Genomic DNA, 16,864 nt, shown 5'->3' with positions numbered 1-16,864 from the left:
TGTGAATAAGGAGTATTTTTTTGATGAATTAACAACTTGAAGAACACTGTTACATCATGGTCTATCTTTTATACTTTGAATAAAGATGCAAATAATTTAGGTAGTACCACATTCCTTTTAGTGGCTTATCCTTTCATTGTACTTTTTGCTATTTTTATTAAAGCTTTGAAATGTAGCATAAAAATAACAAAGTAAATAATACCACTAAAACCATGGTAAAAACCACGTCTTAATAATGTGAACCTATTGTCAACTTTACTTTGAACTTTTTGAAAAGCAAAACTTTCCTCAGTTATAAATTAGAACTCCTAAAGATTGGCTTTTGGGTGTGATAGTATTGAAGAACCCCGCTGACTGACTTCTCAAAGAAATAGATGAAAATTATGAAAAAAAATCAGAGCATGAATAGAATATACTGTATGATTTTATTTTATAAAACAATGTGAAATAATCTATATGGACAGAAAGCAGATTCATAATTGGTAAGGGAAGGGATAAGAAAAAAGGACCACATATATATCAGGGAATTTGGGGATGTATGGTGATGGTCATTATTTTGATTGTGGTGATGGCTTCACTGGTGTAAACAAATATCAAATATCAAAACAAATATCAAATCTTATCAAATAGCATATTTTAAATATGTGTAATTTATGGTGAGGTGTATTATCAAGTCCATCTCAATAAAGCCGTTAAATAATTTTAGAAACCAATACCCAAAGCAGCTGAAAATATATTCTACATAAGCCTGGTGGTTTTAAAATAACATGAAAGAAAATTGATATTTGAAAATAAATTTATTCCATGTTCTAGCTTGTAAACCAATTTATTGCTAGAGCTGTAACCTTTGAAATCTTCAATTTCTTATTAGTAAGTGAATTTTACCTCTGAGTTTCTTTACAGAGCTTGCCCAAGAATTTGTATCAATCTCTGAGCAAAAGGTCAGAGTGTTCTGTCATATAATATGGGTTTTCATTATTTCCTTATAAACTATGACATTTTCAAAATGTCAGTTCAGAGGAAACTCGACTGTTTTTCATTCTTTCGTCATATATACTAGGAAATATATTACCTGTAATACATATGAAACAAGTTTATATTATGTTGTGTAATAAGTGGTGATAAATAATAGTAACAGAGGACTCTTTTTTACCTTTCTTAAAGATTTAAAGACAGGCTGTGATAGGTTTCTTTCTAAGTTACTAAGAATATAGATTATAGTATGTTATCAATCATATTTTCCACTTTAAATATCTCACACTTAATTTTTTTATGGAGTCTAAAGTCACAACAAATTAGTGAAATTCATATGTAGTCTTTAAATGAAAAAGAGTAGAAGTCAATCAGATGTGCTGTGTAAATTTGGAATAATTAAGTAGAATAATCGAGCAAAGTAAAAATGATTTTTAATTTTTTCAATCAAATGATTTTATTTCCTAACACATAGAAACATACATCCAATGTGTACTTATCTTGCACATTTACTCACAAATCTCTTCCAAATTATAACTGCTTTGATTTTAACCATGTACTAAAAGTTGCCTTAGTCGAGACATGCTAAATTCTTCTAGGTGGCTGATATTCTGAATATATTGGATTGGTCACAGCAAAATTACTTTAGAATAGTTCTATAAATTTAAAACTATATTTAAAGGCCTGAAAAGATTCTACTTTTGTATCTAATACTTCCAGATATATAGGATGCAGCAATATCAGTCTGTATTTCAGAGAAATTTTCCTGGTTTTTCTGATGATGGAACCACTTACCCACATCTGTTGGTACCATGAATGCAGACTCATGTGGTGGTGATAAAGCACCCACAATGGCTGTGGCAGCTCCAGGATCACACTTGAGAGGACTCTCAGACTCCGTTTTCATGCAAATGATTCCTTTCTCATTAGTTTTCTTGATGGCTAATGCTCTCCAATGGGCATGCGTGTTTTCTATAATGTATTTGAAAAGTCCTTATTTTTTAATTCTGCATCGAAAACAAACCAGTTCTCTGATTTTCCATTAGAAAACTCGTACCTTTTAAGCCAGTCCACAGTTGCTTCCGGGTAGTTAGGATTCAGTCACTGATATCATTAGTATTATAAGGCTGCATCAGCATCATCCATATTATTGGCAATGACTTTCCAGTCAGATTCCTCTTCATTGATCATAGTCAGTATGCCCAGAACTTTCATCCTGATCACTTCACCTTGCTTCCAACATCTCAAACATCAATTGGATCATTGTCATCACAACAGTCTTGTGTTTGTCCTTGTGTCCAATTCTGAGGGATGACCATTGGTTCTAAAAATATCCTTTGTAAGGGAACAATTTTGCAACATAATGGAGTTTACCTTTTCTTCACATCTTGTTTAATTGACTCTAAAATGTTCTTTACAGCAATCCATTTTTGCATTAGACCTGCATGCTACTTCAACTACTGTGTGGAGCACATCCTTATCTGCATAACATGGAATGTCATGAAATGGGGATATGTACTGTCCTTTTTCATTTCTGAGGAACACTCAGTTTTCAAGAGTGAAGGGCACTCTGAGGAGGAATCACAGCCACCACCACAGAGCTGCTAGCCCTCACATGCCCTCTAGCAAAGTAAAAATGATTTTAAATTGTTCTTTTAAAAATGGAAATTGTATTAATTTAATAGTTAACTGAAATTTTCAAATATAATCTTTTAATTTCATAGTATGCTGCTCGAATCTCTCCTAAGTATAAGATTTAGAAAGCAATTTCTTTTCTTTTCTTTTTTTTTTTAATAGAGGCATGTTATTTATTTATTTGTTTGTTTGTTTTGTTTTGTTTATACATGCACTGGGCACAGTCAGAAGCGTGGGAGGGTGAGAGAATTCACCAGAGCCAGAGCAGGGAGCAGAGCAGGCAGAAGGACCGAAGTACACTGCTGAGGGGAGCAGCGGGCGGCAGGAGAGGTCTGCGCGCCATGTGGGACCCTCCTCCGGTTGCAGGGGAGCAGCCGGGGGTCAAACCGGTGCCGCAGAGGCCGCGGGCAGATTTGCAACCCAGCGCTCAACCGCTGCGCCACCGGGGAGGCCCTTTTCTTTTTTTATAAAAGATTTATTTATTTATTTATACAAGCACTGGGTACAATCAGAAGTGCGGGAGGGTGAGAGAATTCACCAGAGCCAGAGCAGGGAGCAGAACAGGCAGACTGACGAAATACACTGCTGAGGGAAGCAGCGGCCAGCGGGAGAGGTCTGCATGCCATGTGGGACCCTCACCCAGTGGCTGGGGATTGAAATGGCACTGCAGAGGCTGCGGGCAGCTTCGCAACCTGGTGCTCAACCGCTGCACCACCTGGGAGGCCCCTAGAAAGCAATTTCTTATAATCAAGGGCATATATGCTCTACCTTTTATATAACCTTTGATTTCCATTTTGACTACAACTTTAGTATTCACTATAATGAATCCTATTAAGTTTAAATTATTCATTATGACAGTGGATTTTTGCAAGTATATGATAAAAAAGTATATTTTGAAAAACAAAAGTGTATTATTATTTCCAATAGTTTTGTGTGTGTGTATGTTAGCAGAGAAGGGAATCAATGTGTAAATTCAAGAAGACTTCCCCAATTGTCACTTTTTTCTCATTGAATCGGTGAAAATGGGCATCAGTGGTTCCCATAACTATTTTCAGAAAAAGAAATGCAAACTTGGCCTTTAGAAACTGCTATTTACTTTTTAAACAATAACTAAAGCAATTGTTTACCCAATAAGTAGCTTCCAAGAGATGGGTTGATATTGCCTGTTATTTCTTATCATTTTAAATTAAGATGGGGTGATTAGCATCAGCATATTAATCATAAAGCTAGTGATCAAACATAAAATTAGCAAGAGTCTGATTTGTATTCATGAAATACTACCTGAACTGCATGATGTCAAAACACTATTGCAAAACACAAATACAAGGAGAAACAAACTTTGGTTTCTGTTAACCATTGCTCACTAGTATTGATCTGGAATTTCTCATATTTACCATAGTACAGAATATGCCTCCTGCTACTATGAACCAGATAATTTAAGGCAAAAAAAATTGCATTGCAGGAAAATGATGGAATAAGGAAAACACAATTTTAGACCAATGTTTGGACAGGATTTTTACTTAAAAATGTTTTTCATAGAACAGTGAAGAGAGTAAGTTTGGAGGGAGAGGGCAAAAATCTCAGGGTCTAGAGGAGACAAAGAATTGCAGAATGGGGACCCTCATGTTTCCTTAGGTAAGGGTCAGGCCACAGTGCAAGGCAAGACTCAGCTAGGACTACTGGAAAATGGCTGCTGTGAGATTGAAAGCCAGATAGAGGCATCAGAGATTATTCAATAGAGGGATAAGTCGAGAGTTACAGACCAGCCAGAGATAGGAGATTCCTATGAACTCTGAAATACCAAAGTTTAGTAGTAAACTTCCAAATAATTGCATGATTGTTCTTGTTCTATTTCTAGTAAGAGAGGCATTGGATATCCACCAGCAATGCTGTGGGAATGCAAACTGGATCAACCACTATGCAGAGCTGTGTGGAGGTTCCTCAAACTGCTAAACATGGAGTTTCCATGTGACCCAGCAATTCCACTCCTAGGACTCTACCCAAAGGACACAAAAACATTAATTCAAAAGGATACCTGCAGCACTATTACAATAAGTAAGATATGGAAACAACCCAAATGCCCCAAAAATGGATGACCGGATCAAGAAGATGTGGTATATATAAGCAATGGAATATTATTCAGCAATCAAAAAAGATAAACTCATGCCATTTACAGTAACATGGATGGAGCTGAAAGGGATTATGCAGAAAGAAAAAGAAAAATATAGGATGGTTTCACTTATAGGAGGAATGCAGGGGAAACAAGGGATCAGGAAAAAAATAATTATAATAAATGAAAAAATGAAATTAACAGGCAACTATAAATCAGAGACATTCTTCAGGGGAGGGCAAGGGAGAGGGATCAAAACAGGGGAGGGAAGAACACAAGGGACTACGGTGATGATGCATGGGTAACCGGTGGTGGGAACTTTACGGGGACTACACCTGAGAGGAGAAAGCATCCATTGTACAAAAAGGAAGTACACACACACACACATATATATATTTTAAAACATATATTATGGTACATCAAAAAATATGTTGTTGTTTTAATAGGGATTGCTTTAGGTAATAGAGCAATTTTATTGATGTTAATTCTTCTGATCCATAAACACAAAATACATTCCCTTTCTTTGTGTCTTCTATATAGTTCAACACTGCCATATAATCATGAGACAATGCAGCAAAGACCAAGCAGTTATCACATGATATACTGTAGAATTAATGGTCAGAAGGTGGAGAAGTCCTCTCTAAGAAGCAGCACAAAGGAAAAACCTAAACTTCAGGGTGGAATATATATCGAGAAAAAAATCGCTGGCAAACTACTGTCAACCCTAAAGATAGGTAACACTAGAAATATTTGAGACCTGTACAACACTAGGGTAAATAATAGCAACAAGAAATCTCTACTAAACTCCCAGCTGACTTCAAACTCCCACACTAAGGACCTAGTAGGAGAAAAGGCAGATGAATTTATAACTCAAACTGTTTGAGCCTCCATATCCTAGAAAAAGTAACTAGATGTCAATAACAACAATAACAAAAACACTATAAAGAGGCAAAGCAATTGATAGAACCGCATTCACATGTGATTCAGATACTGCAATACTAGTGAATTTAAAATAACTATTTAAGTATTGTGTTAAGGGCTTTAGTGGATGGCACGCATGATCAAATGAGCGCGTTCAGCAAAGATGAAAACTATAAGACAGTATCAAGTGGAGAGACTTAAAATAAGGTAGTAAAAAGAGCTCCTTTGCCACTGCCAAGAGGCACTTCCACCCTAACAGCATTACTTAGTCACAATATCTGCCAATATTCAAAAGGATAGAGAAAGATACACTACTTGATAGGGAATAACCAATGTTACAATGTATAAGAACATGTAGATGGAAGGCATGTTTGCAATATGTAGTCTGTTACATAAATACTTGTTCAATTTAAGCAATTGAAATTGTTGGATGCTTTAGGATATGTAAGTCTCTGAACTGGCTAATAATATGGTATGGAATTTGCCACAAAATTTAACATAATACAAGGTAGAATTTGCCAAATATCATAAGCAACTATAAAGTTCTGTGGATTTTCAAAGGAAATAATCAACATTCCAGTGGGAAGAAATTGAAAAAGAATGCATGCAAGAGTTTAATGTCAGATGACCCTTGAATATCAGAAAAGATTTTTATAATAAAAATAACAGGGAATATTCTAGTTCATGGAACCAAAGAAACAGAAAAAAATGGAAAACTTCTTAATCTTTGAAGGAAACAAGAAAGACAGTATGGAAGAGCTCTGGAAATTTAAAAAGACATACTGGTATGTGGCTATTATAAGACAGAAAGAAGGATATATTAATTTGAGTGACAGCAATCCATCAGAGAGTTTTCTCTATACCTCACATAACTTATCTCATGTTTTCTTCATAATCATCCTGTAGGTTTTAGTACAAATGAATGAAGTGGGACTTCAGAGTTTCAAAAACTTACCAATGCACACGGTCATTCATGTCCAGTTACGGAGTTCATATTTTATATATTCCACTAAGTGCCTGTCCTCAAAGGAATCTGATTTAACATTTAGTGAAAATTAACAGAAGGGTGTAGACCAGAAGGTAAAGTGATTTTATTCAATAATTGTGCTTTAGGAATATTTGAGTGGCTGGAAAAGAGATCCCAAAAAAGGCACGGATGCCAGGAAGCAAACCACTACAACATTCCAAGAGATGTGAGTTTAGGTTACAGCCAGGCAGAAAAGCTAGAAAATGCAGCTTTTTTTTAAAGATTTATTTATTTATGCATACAAGAACTAGGGTACAGGCCAGAGGTGCAGGGGGTGACAGGATTCACCAGAGACAGAGTGGAGAGCATAATAGGCAGATCTACTGAGTACACTGCTGAGGGGAGCAGTGGGAGAGTCAGGAGAGGTCTGCTGCCCTATGTGGGTCACCTCCCTGGCCAGGGATCGAACTTGTGCTGCAGTCGCTGCAGATAGCTTCATAGTGCTGCATCTTAACCCCTTGACCACCAGGGAGACCCCAGAAAATGCAGAGTTAAAGGGATTTGTAGACTTAGTTTAAGATGTGACCACACACGTACATATGGGTCAACATTCAAATCAGACTTAGAGAGTGATTAGTATGAATTGAACCGGGAAGACACTACTGGATATATTTGGTCTTCAAGATTTGATGATATTTTAAATACACATATCAACTGTAAAAATAAAAACAAACAACATTATCAAAGGAGAGATGCACGGGTATCACAGAAAAAAAAAACATTCAAAAATAGACTTGAATATTAAGAGAAGGAATAAAAAAGGGAGAAAAATAAAAATTCTCTGAAAGCTCTGTAAGTTTGGCTACCAAAAATATGAGAGGCAGGTGCAGTTTACGATTGACCTGGCACACAGTTTTATTATCTGCTAAGAGTTTTGAGTATTTGTAAATGAGTCAGCTATAAAACCTTCAACCTTACCATTTCTCATCCAAGCAGAGACCCTTGATAACTGGAACATTAAAAAGTGAACTTATGTCACAATTACAGTTTTACTAGTCTACTTCTCTTAGAGAAAGATCCAACAATTTTATGGTAAACAGATGGTCACTCTTTTAGTAAAACACCCACCTCCACCTAATGAGAAACAAATTGAATAAGGTCAGATGTATCAACACAATCTCTTTGTGAACCATTTTTAAACTTTGTGAAGATTACAGATTAAAATAATATTATATATTAGCTTAACTTTATATTTACCTCTCCCCTAATAAGAGGAAAAATATGATAGTGTGTTTCAATTTTCTCCATTAAATAATAGTGGAAGGCACTATCTAGAAGCATTAATCCAGTTACTCAGTCTTACAGTCATCACAAAGTCAGCTGAACACCCAGAAGTTATAGTTTCTCCTAAATTGAAATGTATGTTTGCCAATAATATAAAGAAACAAGATCTAAATAATATACTACTTCATGCCTATGGTCAACACATTTATACATATTTAATGTTTTACCTGTAATAAATACACATATAACCCAAAACACACTATATACTATTAGTACATATATATTCACCTTATAATTATATAATGCATTCAAATACAGCTTTATATATAGCATTACATATACTACTCATATATAATGAATTAAGTTTTTTTTTAATATTTATTTATATAAGCACTGGGTACAGCCAGAAGCATAGGAGGGTGAGAGAATTCACCAGAGCCAGAGCGGGGAGCAGAACAGGCAGAAGGACCAAAGTGCACTGCTGAGGGGAGCAGCGGGCATGGCAGGAGAGGTCCGCACGTCATGTGGGACCTTCACCCTGCAGCCGGGGATCAAACCGGTGCTGTAGAGGCTGCTTGGAGCTTCGCAGCCCAGCGCTCAGCCGCTGTGCCACCGGGGGAGGCCCCTATATAATGAATTAAAATAGTATGTGTGTGTGTGTATGTGTGTGTGTATGTGTGTGTGTGTGTATACACACGAAATTCTAATTATTTTCAATATGATCTTAAGGAAACCAAATGAAAATGTGAAATCCAATGGCCACACATTTTCAAATCAATGACTTCATATTCTTCAGGAAAATGTTAGAATTGGAATAGCCTGATTATGTTATTTCTAGCCTTAACTTTTCTTTTTTAAAGATTTATTTATTTATCCATACAAGAGCTGGGGTACAGGCCAGAGGTGTGGGGGGTGAGGGGATTCACCAGAGACAGAGTGGGGAACAGAATAGGCAGATTGACTGAAATACACTGCTGAGGGGAGCAGTGGGCCAGCCAGGAGAGGTCTGCTGCGCCATGTGGGTTGCTCCCTGGCCAGGGATCGAACTCCTGCTGCAGTGTCTTCGGATAGCCTCGTAGGTTGCATCTTAAACCCTTGTGCCACAAGGGAGGCCCTCTAGTCTTAACTTTTTGAGGAAACTCCATACTGTTTTCCACAGTGGCTAAATGAATTTGTATTCCCAGCAACAGTATATGAGGGTTTCCTTTACCCCACATCCTTGCCAACACTTGTTTTTTGCTTTTTTGATAATAGTTAACAGGTGTAAGGTAATATCTCATTATGGTTTTGACTGGCATTTTCTTTTTTTTTTTAAAGATTGATTGATTGATTGATTGATTGATTGATTGATTTATACAAGCACTGGGTATAGTCAGAAGCGCGGGAGGGTGAGAGAATTCACCAGAGCCAGAGCGGGGAGCAGAGCAGGCAGAAGGACCGAGGTACACTGCTGAGGGGAGCAGCGGGTGGCAGGAGAGGTCTGCGCACCATGTGGGACCCTCCTCTGGTGGCCGGGGAGCAGCCGAGGACCGCAGCAACCCAGTGCTCAACCGCTGTGCCACCGGGGAGGCCCTGACTGGCATTTTCTTAATAGTCTATGATAAGCATCTTTCCATGTTCCTATTGGCCATCTGTATATCTTCATTGGAAAAGTGCCTGTTCAGATCCTCTGCCCATTTTTTTTAAATTGGGCTATTGTTTTTTTTTTTTATTGTTGAGCTTTGTGAGTTGCTTTGTATATTTTTATTATTTTGATGATTTTTTTTTTTTTTGCTGTACAGAAGCTTTAGTTTGAGGCCCCGTTTGTTTATTTTTGCTTTTGTTGCCCTTGTGTTTTGAGTCATCTACTGAAACTGCACTACCATTGGTGTCAAAGGGCTTACTATCTTTGTTTTCTTCGACGTATCTATGGTTTCAGATGTTACATTCAACTGTTTAATCACATTTATAATCATTAGTCTATCATCTGCAAATTATAGTCTAGATAGAGCCAGAATTCTATAGAAACTTAGTTTTCAAAAGATAAACACATGCAGTTTGCAGCAACATGGATGAGCTAGAAAGGATCATGCTCAGCAAAATAAGTCAGAAAGAAAAAGGAAGATACCGGATGGTCTCACTCATAGCAGGAATTTAGAAAACCTAAATAAGAGACCAGGAAAAAGACTAATCAATACAAAGTAAAAATAAAAATCAACAAGCAACTATAAACCAGAGACACACTACTGGGGGCGGAGGGAGTGAGGGAGGGACGGGGAAAGGAAGGACTAGAGTCAAAATAAGGGGGGAGGTGCAATTGTATGGGGAATATAACCAAAATGAAAATGCATATATTGTGCAAAGATGAAAAAATATGTAAGAATTATATAAAATAAAATATTTAAATAAAAAAATAGATGCCTGTTATCAAATGCTTATAATTGTAAGATATGAACTAGTTTTTGTACCACACTGTCTTTTTAAAAGCTGTTGTTCCTGGTGAAAAATAAAAAGTTTCTTTCTTGTTTACCAAAAAAGAAAACAAACAAAAAACCTTAGTTTTCAGCAAGGTGTCACTAGTGTCTCCACAAAAGAACATGATTAAACAAAAACAATTCTAACTTTACATGTCACATGACACTAGTGATCCCAGCCATGCACAGTATATGCCCCTTTACAATTGCATTGGAAAACATCCAGGCTCACTTGCCAGTCAGTCTACAGAAAGACCGTGTTTCTTTGGCCAAGTCCATTCTCAGCCAAATATTAGATGAGTTATGAGATGAGAGAAACTATTGATAACAGAGAAATTTCAATCACAAAGAACCCAGCTGTTTTAAGTGCTTCAAAAACATGGATTACGTAGATTAGGAGTAAATTGTATTGTGCGGTTTCATATTTTTAATTTTCTTATTATGTTTTTTTCACTGTAAATTTTATTAGTATTAATATTTTGCAAACATGTCTGATTGTCTCATGTTATTTTGCCAATGAAATGGAAGAAAAGAATTCTAGGTCAAGAACGATGAATAATTTTGATAGTGTTAGAGATTAAAAAAACTATAATTTTCGGGCCTCCCCAGTGGCGCAGCGGTTGATCACTGGGTTTCAAAACTGCCCGCAACCTTTGCAGCGCTGGTTGGGTCCCACATGGCACGCAGTCTTCTCCTGCCGCCTGGTGCTCCCCTCAGCAATGTACTTCGGTCCTTCTACCTCTTCTGCTCCCTGCTCTGGCTCTGGTGAATTCTCTCACCCCTCCCCACCCCCCCGCACCCCCGCTTCTGACTGTACCCAGTGCTTGTATAAATAAATAAATAAATATTTGAAAAAAAAAAACTATAATTTTCAAGTATTTTCACTGCACTATTGCAATAGAGGACAAAGAATAAATCCTTTATTACAGTGAAAACTACTTATTATTGTATATTAAAGGCCTCTATTTCATGTTTTCCTATCCCATTGCGTGCTCTCTGTAGCAAACAAGTTAGAGATGCCACAGACTCCAGTCAAGTTGTATAGCTGCTGAAGTAAACATCTCAGCATTTGAGAAGTGAAGCCGCTGATAATTTTAAATTGGTATTGAAATTTTAAAATAAAACTGAGAAATCAGTGAAGGATTCAAGAAGCAAGTTATCTAGAAGTTACTGTTTAGAAAAGCAAAATCACATAGATGGTTAGAATCTATTAATGCCAGCACGCAAATTTATAGGCATAAATGCTAGCTCAAAATGTAATATTAAAAAATGAAAAAAAATCCATTCTTATAAAGTATAATATGTTGACGTATTGATAATATATCACATGATGTTATGATGCTTATGAGGCTTTGTGACTAAAATGATAATAAACAATAGCTTCTGTGTCGTAAGTCAACAAATTTTTGCCAATAATTGTAAACCAGAAGGAGAAAGATAAATACCGTATGTTGTCACTTATATGTGAAATATAGAAAAACCAAAGGGTCAGGATAAAGACAAACTTTTAAAAAAACTATTAAAAAACTGACAATTGATTTTCAGTTTTCAGAGAAGGAGGTGGGAGAGAAATGGGTGAAAACATGGGAATTGGGGGAACGCAATGAACTGTGGTGGAAGACTATGGGTGCTTTGGTGGTGGGAGGGGCACAGTGACTAGCCAGACTTGAAGGCACACAGGATGCAGTTAGCATCACGTTATGTAGGAGCACACAGGGAATGACCTAATCCATCCTGGGGCCACAGAAAAGCATCTGACCTAAGGTTTAAACACTGAGCACCTTCCAATCTAGGGCCCTGCTAGGAAGCAGAGCCTTTGGGAGTGGAGCTAAAAGCAAAAAGGTCTAGTCAACATTCTATGAACAAGTGAAGGATATATATGAACTTTGTAGAGGTCGCAATCAAAAGGTCCTGGAGAGTGGAGAACAATGAGAGTTTGGTGAGATAAGAATTACAGAGCAGGGCTTCCCTGGTGGCGCAAAGAGTTAAATCTCAGCGTTATGAAGCTATCGGCAGCCATTGCAGCACAAGTTCAATCCCTGGCCAGGGGGCTAACCCACATGACACAGCAGACCTCTCTTGTCTCGCCCGCTGTTCCCCTCAGCAGTGTATTTCAGTGGATCTGCCTTTTCAGCTTCCAGCTCTGTCTCTGGTGAATCCTCTCCCCCACCCCAACCTCTGACCTACACCCCAGCTCTTGTATGTGTAAATAAATAAAACAAATCTTAAAAAAATAATCACAGAGGATTTTTTTTTATCACAGAAGATTTTTAAGGATGAGAATTAGGGGGAAGGATAAGTACCCTAAAGGGACTAACATAATGTTCTAACAAGAAATAAGACAAAGAGAATAAATAATAAGGTATTAATCAGCTTCATCTTTCCAGAACTATTCGATGTTAAATTACCAATGAAGATGTAAGCTAGGTCTCCACTGGGGTTAGAGGCTTGACAGAGCAGGCAGCAAGTCTGGACTTTATTTTGTTTTCAGGTAGTGCTTGAGGATTGATGTAGATCATCTTAACTAAATACATGTTTCATTGATAATTTCCTTTTATTCTTGTGAATAAATTAGTTAGATCATCTCAGAAAACAGTTGAACTTAAAGAAAAATTTCATTGTCTACATATGCAATAATAGAATTGCATTTTCCATTAAATATGCTATAAACTGTCTGAGTTTTTTGTGTATCTGTATCCGAGTCCAGTAGAAGAGAGAAATTATACTGGTTATTTTAACAGGAGGAAATTAAAATAAAAAAAAAAAAAGCACCTCCATGTGAAGTTATTAACTTGGCAACAAAAAAGGTATAAAAAAGAGAAGTATGTGGGGGAGGAGCACTTGCAGGAAGCAGCACACCTAAGTCTGGTCAAACAAATCAAGGAACTTAGAGTTATTCAGCTTAGGAGCATGGGGCAGTGACCCTGGGTTACTGCAATGAAGAAGGGCTGGTGCTTGTATCTCTCGCTGTGGAGAAGGAACCCTGTAAGACAGGGCCTCAGACTTCTAAACTGGGAATGACTGAGGAAGTTGCAATGAGGGAGTCTTGCGTGTATTTGAAAAACTGCAAACCAGATGCTGCCACAAGCAGGCACTGCTGCTGGTGGTGGTGCTGGTGCTGCTGCTGCTGCTGATAGGCCAATGCTCTCAGAAAGAACTGCTAGTGTGGTTTTCCCTGAAACGTGAAGTGTGAGAAATGAAGTGGAAGAAATGAGTCCCAAACCTCCAGTTTCTTTCTAGCATCTTCTGTTGTTGGAATTTACCAGGAAAACATCTGGCAAAGCTGAAATGGGGTTTGCAGAGTTCCAGCCCCGGTTTCACAAAGCCAAGTACAAAAGGATACAGTTACATCTGAGAGACATCTGGTTATTGGACTTAATAACCAGCACAACCTGCATTATGTACAATGCTTATAGTATACTTGACTCATAAAAACTCTTCTTATATAAAATTGTTTGTGTGGTGTGTAACTTTTGCATGTATATATTTGTAGATACATATATATGAAATGTATTTACTACAGAGGCTCTCCTTAGGGTGTGGTTAAAAAAACTTGTATCTTTTAACTATCTTTGACATGATTTTTTTTAATGTTGTACTGTGGATTTATATTAATTTTGTTTTTCTGTCACTTTCTACACCTTCAGTAATCTAATATTTGAATAAAGTGTCTGCTATCTTACAACAGCCAGAAATATTACACATTGCAACCTTATTGGCCTTAGTAAATGAAAAATGAATTGTCTGGCTTGCTACTCTAGCTGAACATCCTGCTTCATTATGAGAGAAAGGAAACAGCAAATCTGCCATCTGTCAGCATTTTCCTGGTACGGACTCTTTCTACTCCTGCTACTTCACCTGTGGATTGAATACACATAAACATATTCTGCCAGACCTTGTTTTGGAAATATGTTTATCTGGATATCATAAAGCATGCAAACATTTCTTTTTAATCTTCTACTGTGCACTTTTCATCAATCTTAAATAAGCATTCCTGTTTATTGAAATTATATTTTCATTCTCTGAAATTGAAATAAGATGTAAATATTTATGTGCATATAATAAAGTCATAGGTAGAGTCACAAAAGAAAATTAATATATACCTAAGTAACTTGAGCTTTATTATTTCTGAAAAGTTTGAGCTTGTAAATGTCATTAACCCAGTTTGAATTCTCTTGAAAGTTTGCCCAAACAAAGGAAAAACAAGAAATAATTAAAAATAAGTAAATGAGGGCCTCCCCGGTGGCGCAGCTGGTTGAGCACAGCGCTGTGAAGCTGTCCGCAGCCTCTGCAGCACGGGTTGGATTCCCAGCAGCCTGGGAGAACCCACATGGTGTGGCAGACCTCTCCTATCACACCCACTGCTCCCCTCAGTAGTGCTTTCAGTCCGTCTGTCTGTTCTACTCCCCACTCTGTCTCTGGTGAATCCTCTCACCCTCCAGCACCTCTGGCCTGTATCCCAGCTATTGTATGAATAAAAATTAAATCTTTTAAAAAATGATTATAAAGAATATCTTTTTAAGATGTTTATTTTGTGGACAAAACCACTTCAGAGTATTTATTCATTAAGTCTTACTTTTATGGGAATTGGCTAGCAGAAAGGATAAAATTAAAGTATACCTATTTCACTAAAATCTTTAGTACATAAAAGTCTTGAGTAAACATTTTAGAACTTATATATTAGTTCGCATCATTTTTTTAAGATTTATTTTTTAATCATATCAGTTTTTATTCAGGTAGCATTGTTCTACGATACTGTTTATGATAAAGGTGTTCGCAGCTGTTTCGGCATATGTCACCATCTCACACCCACCACTAATGTTCCAATATTGGGGGTATTATAAGATTGGGAGTTCATATTCATGTAACCTGGGTAGTTTGTATTAATCATTAATGAATCCTATCATAAAACTGTGACTATAGAAAATAAAAAAAAATCATATGAATTAAGATTAGGTCTGAAACAGAAGGATAGCACATTCAAAATATTGGTAGCACAAAATTAAGTAATATAAAATTATTTTAGGGAAAACACAATGTGTTACTTGAGCTAAAAGATGATCTGGCTATATAATTTTACTCATGTGGGTGATTAAGAAACAAAGCAAATGAACAAATAAAACAGAAACAAACTCTTAGATACAGAAAACTGATGGGTGGTTATTAAAGGGAATTGGAGGTCATGTAAAATGCATAAGGGGGGGTCAAGTTCATGATGATGGATTTAAAACTAGATTTTTGAAGGTGATAATGATGTAATATTTACAGATGTAGAATTACAAAATTGTACATCTGAGGCTTATATAATATTACATCAATAAAAATTTATTTTATATGCCTGTGCACAATAATAAAATAATTATTTGCAAAAAAAAAGATAATGATTTTTTTTTTGAAGATTTATGTATTTATGGGCCTCCCCTGGTGGCACAGGCGGTTGAGCTGTCTGCAGCCTCTGCAGCGCTGGTTGGATCCCGGCCGGCTGGAGAGAGTCTCACTTGACGCCGCAGACCTCTCCTGTCTCGCCTGCTGCTCCCCTCAGCAGTGCATTTCATCAGTCTGCCTGTTCTGCTTCCCACTCTGTCTCTGGTGAATCCTCTCACCCTCCCACGCATCTGGCCTGTACTCCAGTTCTTGTATAAATAAATAAATAGATAAATCTTTTAAAAAAGATTTATTTATTTATGCATACAAGAACTGGGGTATAAGCCAGATGTGCAGTGGGTGAGAGGATTCACCAGACAGAGTGGGGAGCAGAACTGGCAGATCTACTGTAATACACTGCTGAGGGCTGCAGCAGGCGAGGCAGAAAAGGTCTGCGGAGCCATGTGGGTTGATCCCTGGCCGGGGTTCGAACTCATGCCACAGTTGCTGGTGATAGCTTAATAGCGCTGAGACTTTCACCCCTGTGCCAACAAGGAGGACCCAGTTTGCTTTTTCACTTAGAAGAGAAAACCTGGTTGTGGGTAGGGAGAAAAGTTAATTTATGTAAACAAAGCTTCACAGTCTGAAAACTATTTTTGTAATATTTATTCTAAGTACCATTTAAGATATGAGACTAGGGCCTCCCCGGTGGCGCAGCGGTTGAGCTCTGGGTTGCGACACTGCCCGCAGTCTCTGCAGCGCCGGTTCAATCCCCGCTGCTTCCCGGCCACCAGAGGAGGGTCCCACATGGCGCGCAGTCCTCTCCTGCCGCCTGCTGCTCCCCTCAGCAGTGTACTTCGGTCCTTCTGCCTGCTCTGCTCCCCGCTCTGGCTCTGGTGAATTCTCTCACCCTCCCGCGCTTCTGACTGTACCCAGTGCTTGTATAAATGAATAAAAATAAATCTTAAAAAAAAATAAGAGACTATATTATCACAATAATAGACAGTCGATTTAAATTAGAAAAAACAGACTTTTAAATTTCCCCCAAACACTTGAGGTGCACAGAGATATTATTGACATTGATCTTAATATTTTTCTTAATTTTTTGAAGAATTATAAAAGGACTCTAAGCTGGTACATATGTTGTGGTAGCCAAGC

The 16,864-nt window shown here is 37.4% G+C and overlaps 1 pseudogene across 1 annotated transcript in view; it reads right to left on the bottom strand.

Moving 5' to 3' along the window:
- Positions 1–1,648: 1,648 nt before the first annotated feature.
- Positions 1,649–16,864, bottom strand: part of LOC311178822 (inorganic pyrophosphatase-like) — a 32,662-nt pseudogene continuing 17,446 nt past the window's right edge. The window contains exon 2 of the transcript in view: positions 1,649–2,542. The product of the transcript in view is annotated as an inorganic pyrophosphatase-like (transcript). The remainder of the gene's footprint in view (positions 2,543–16,864) is intronic.

This window comes from Talpa europaea, assembly GCF_964194135.1.
Source record: "Talpa europaea genome assembly, chromosome: 10".
NCBI classification, from domain to species: Eukaryota; Metazoa; Chordata; class Mammalia; order Eulipotyphla; family Talpidae; genus Talpa; species Talpa europaea.
This window is presented reverse-complemented; position numbering and strand designations above follow the sequence as displayed.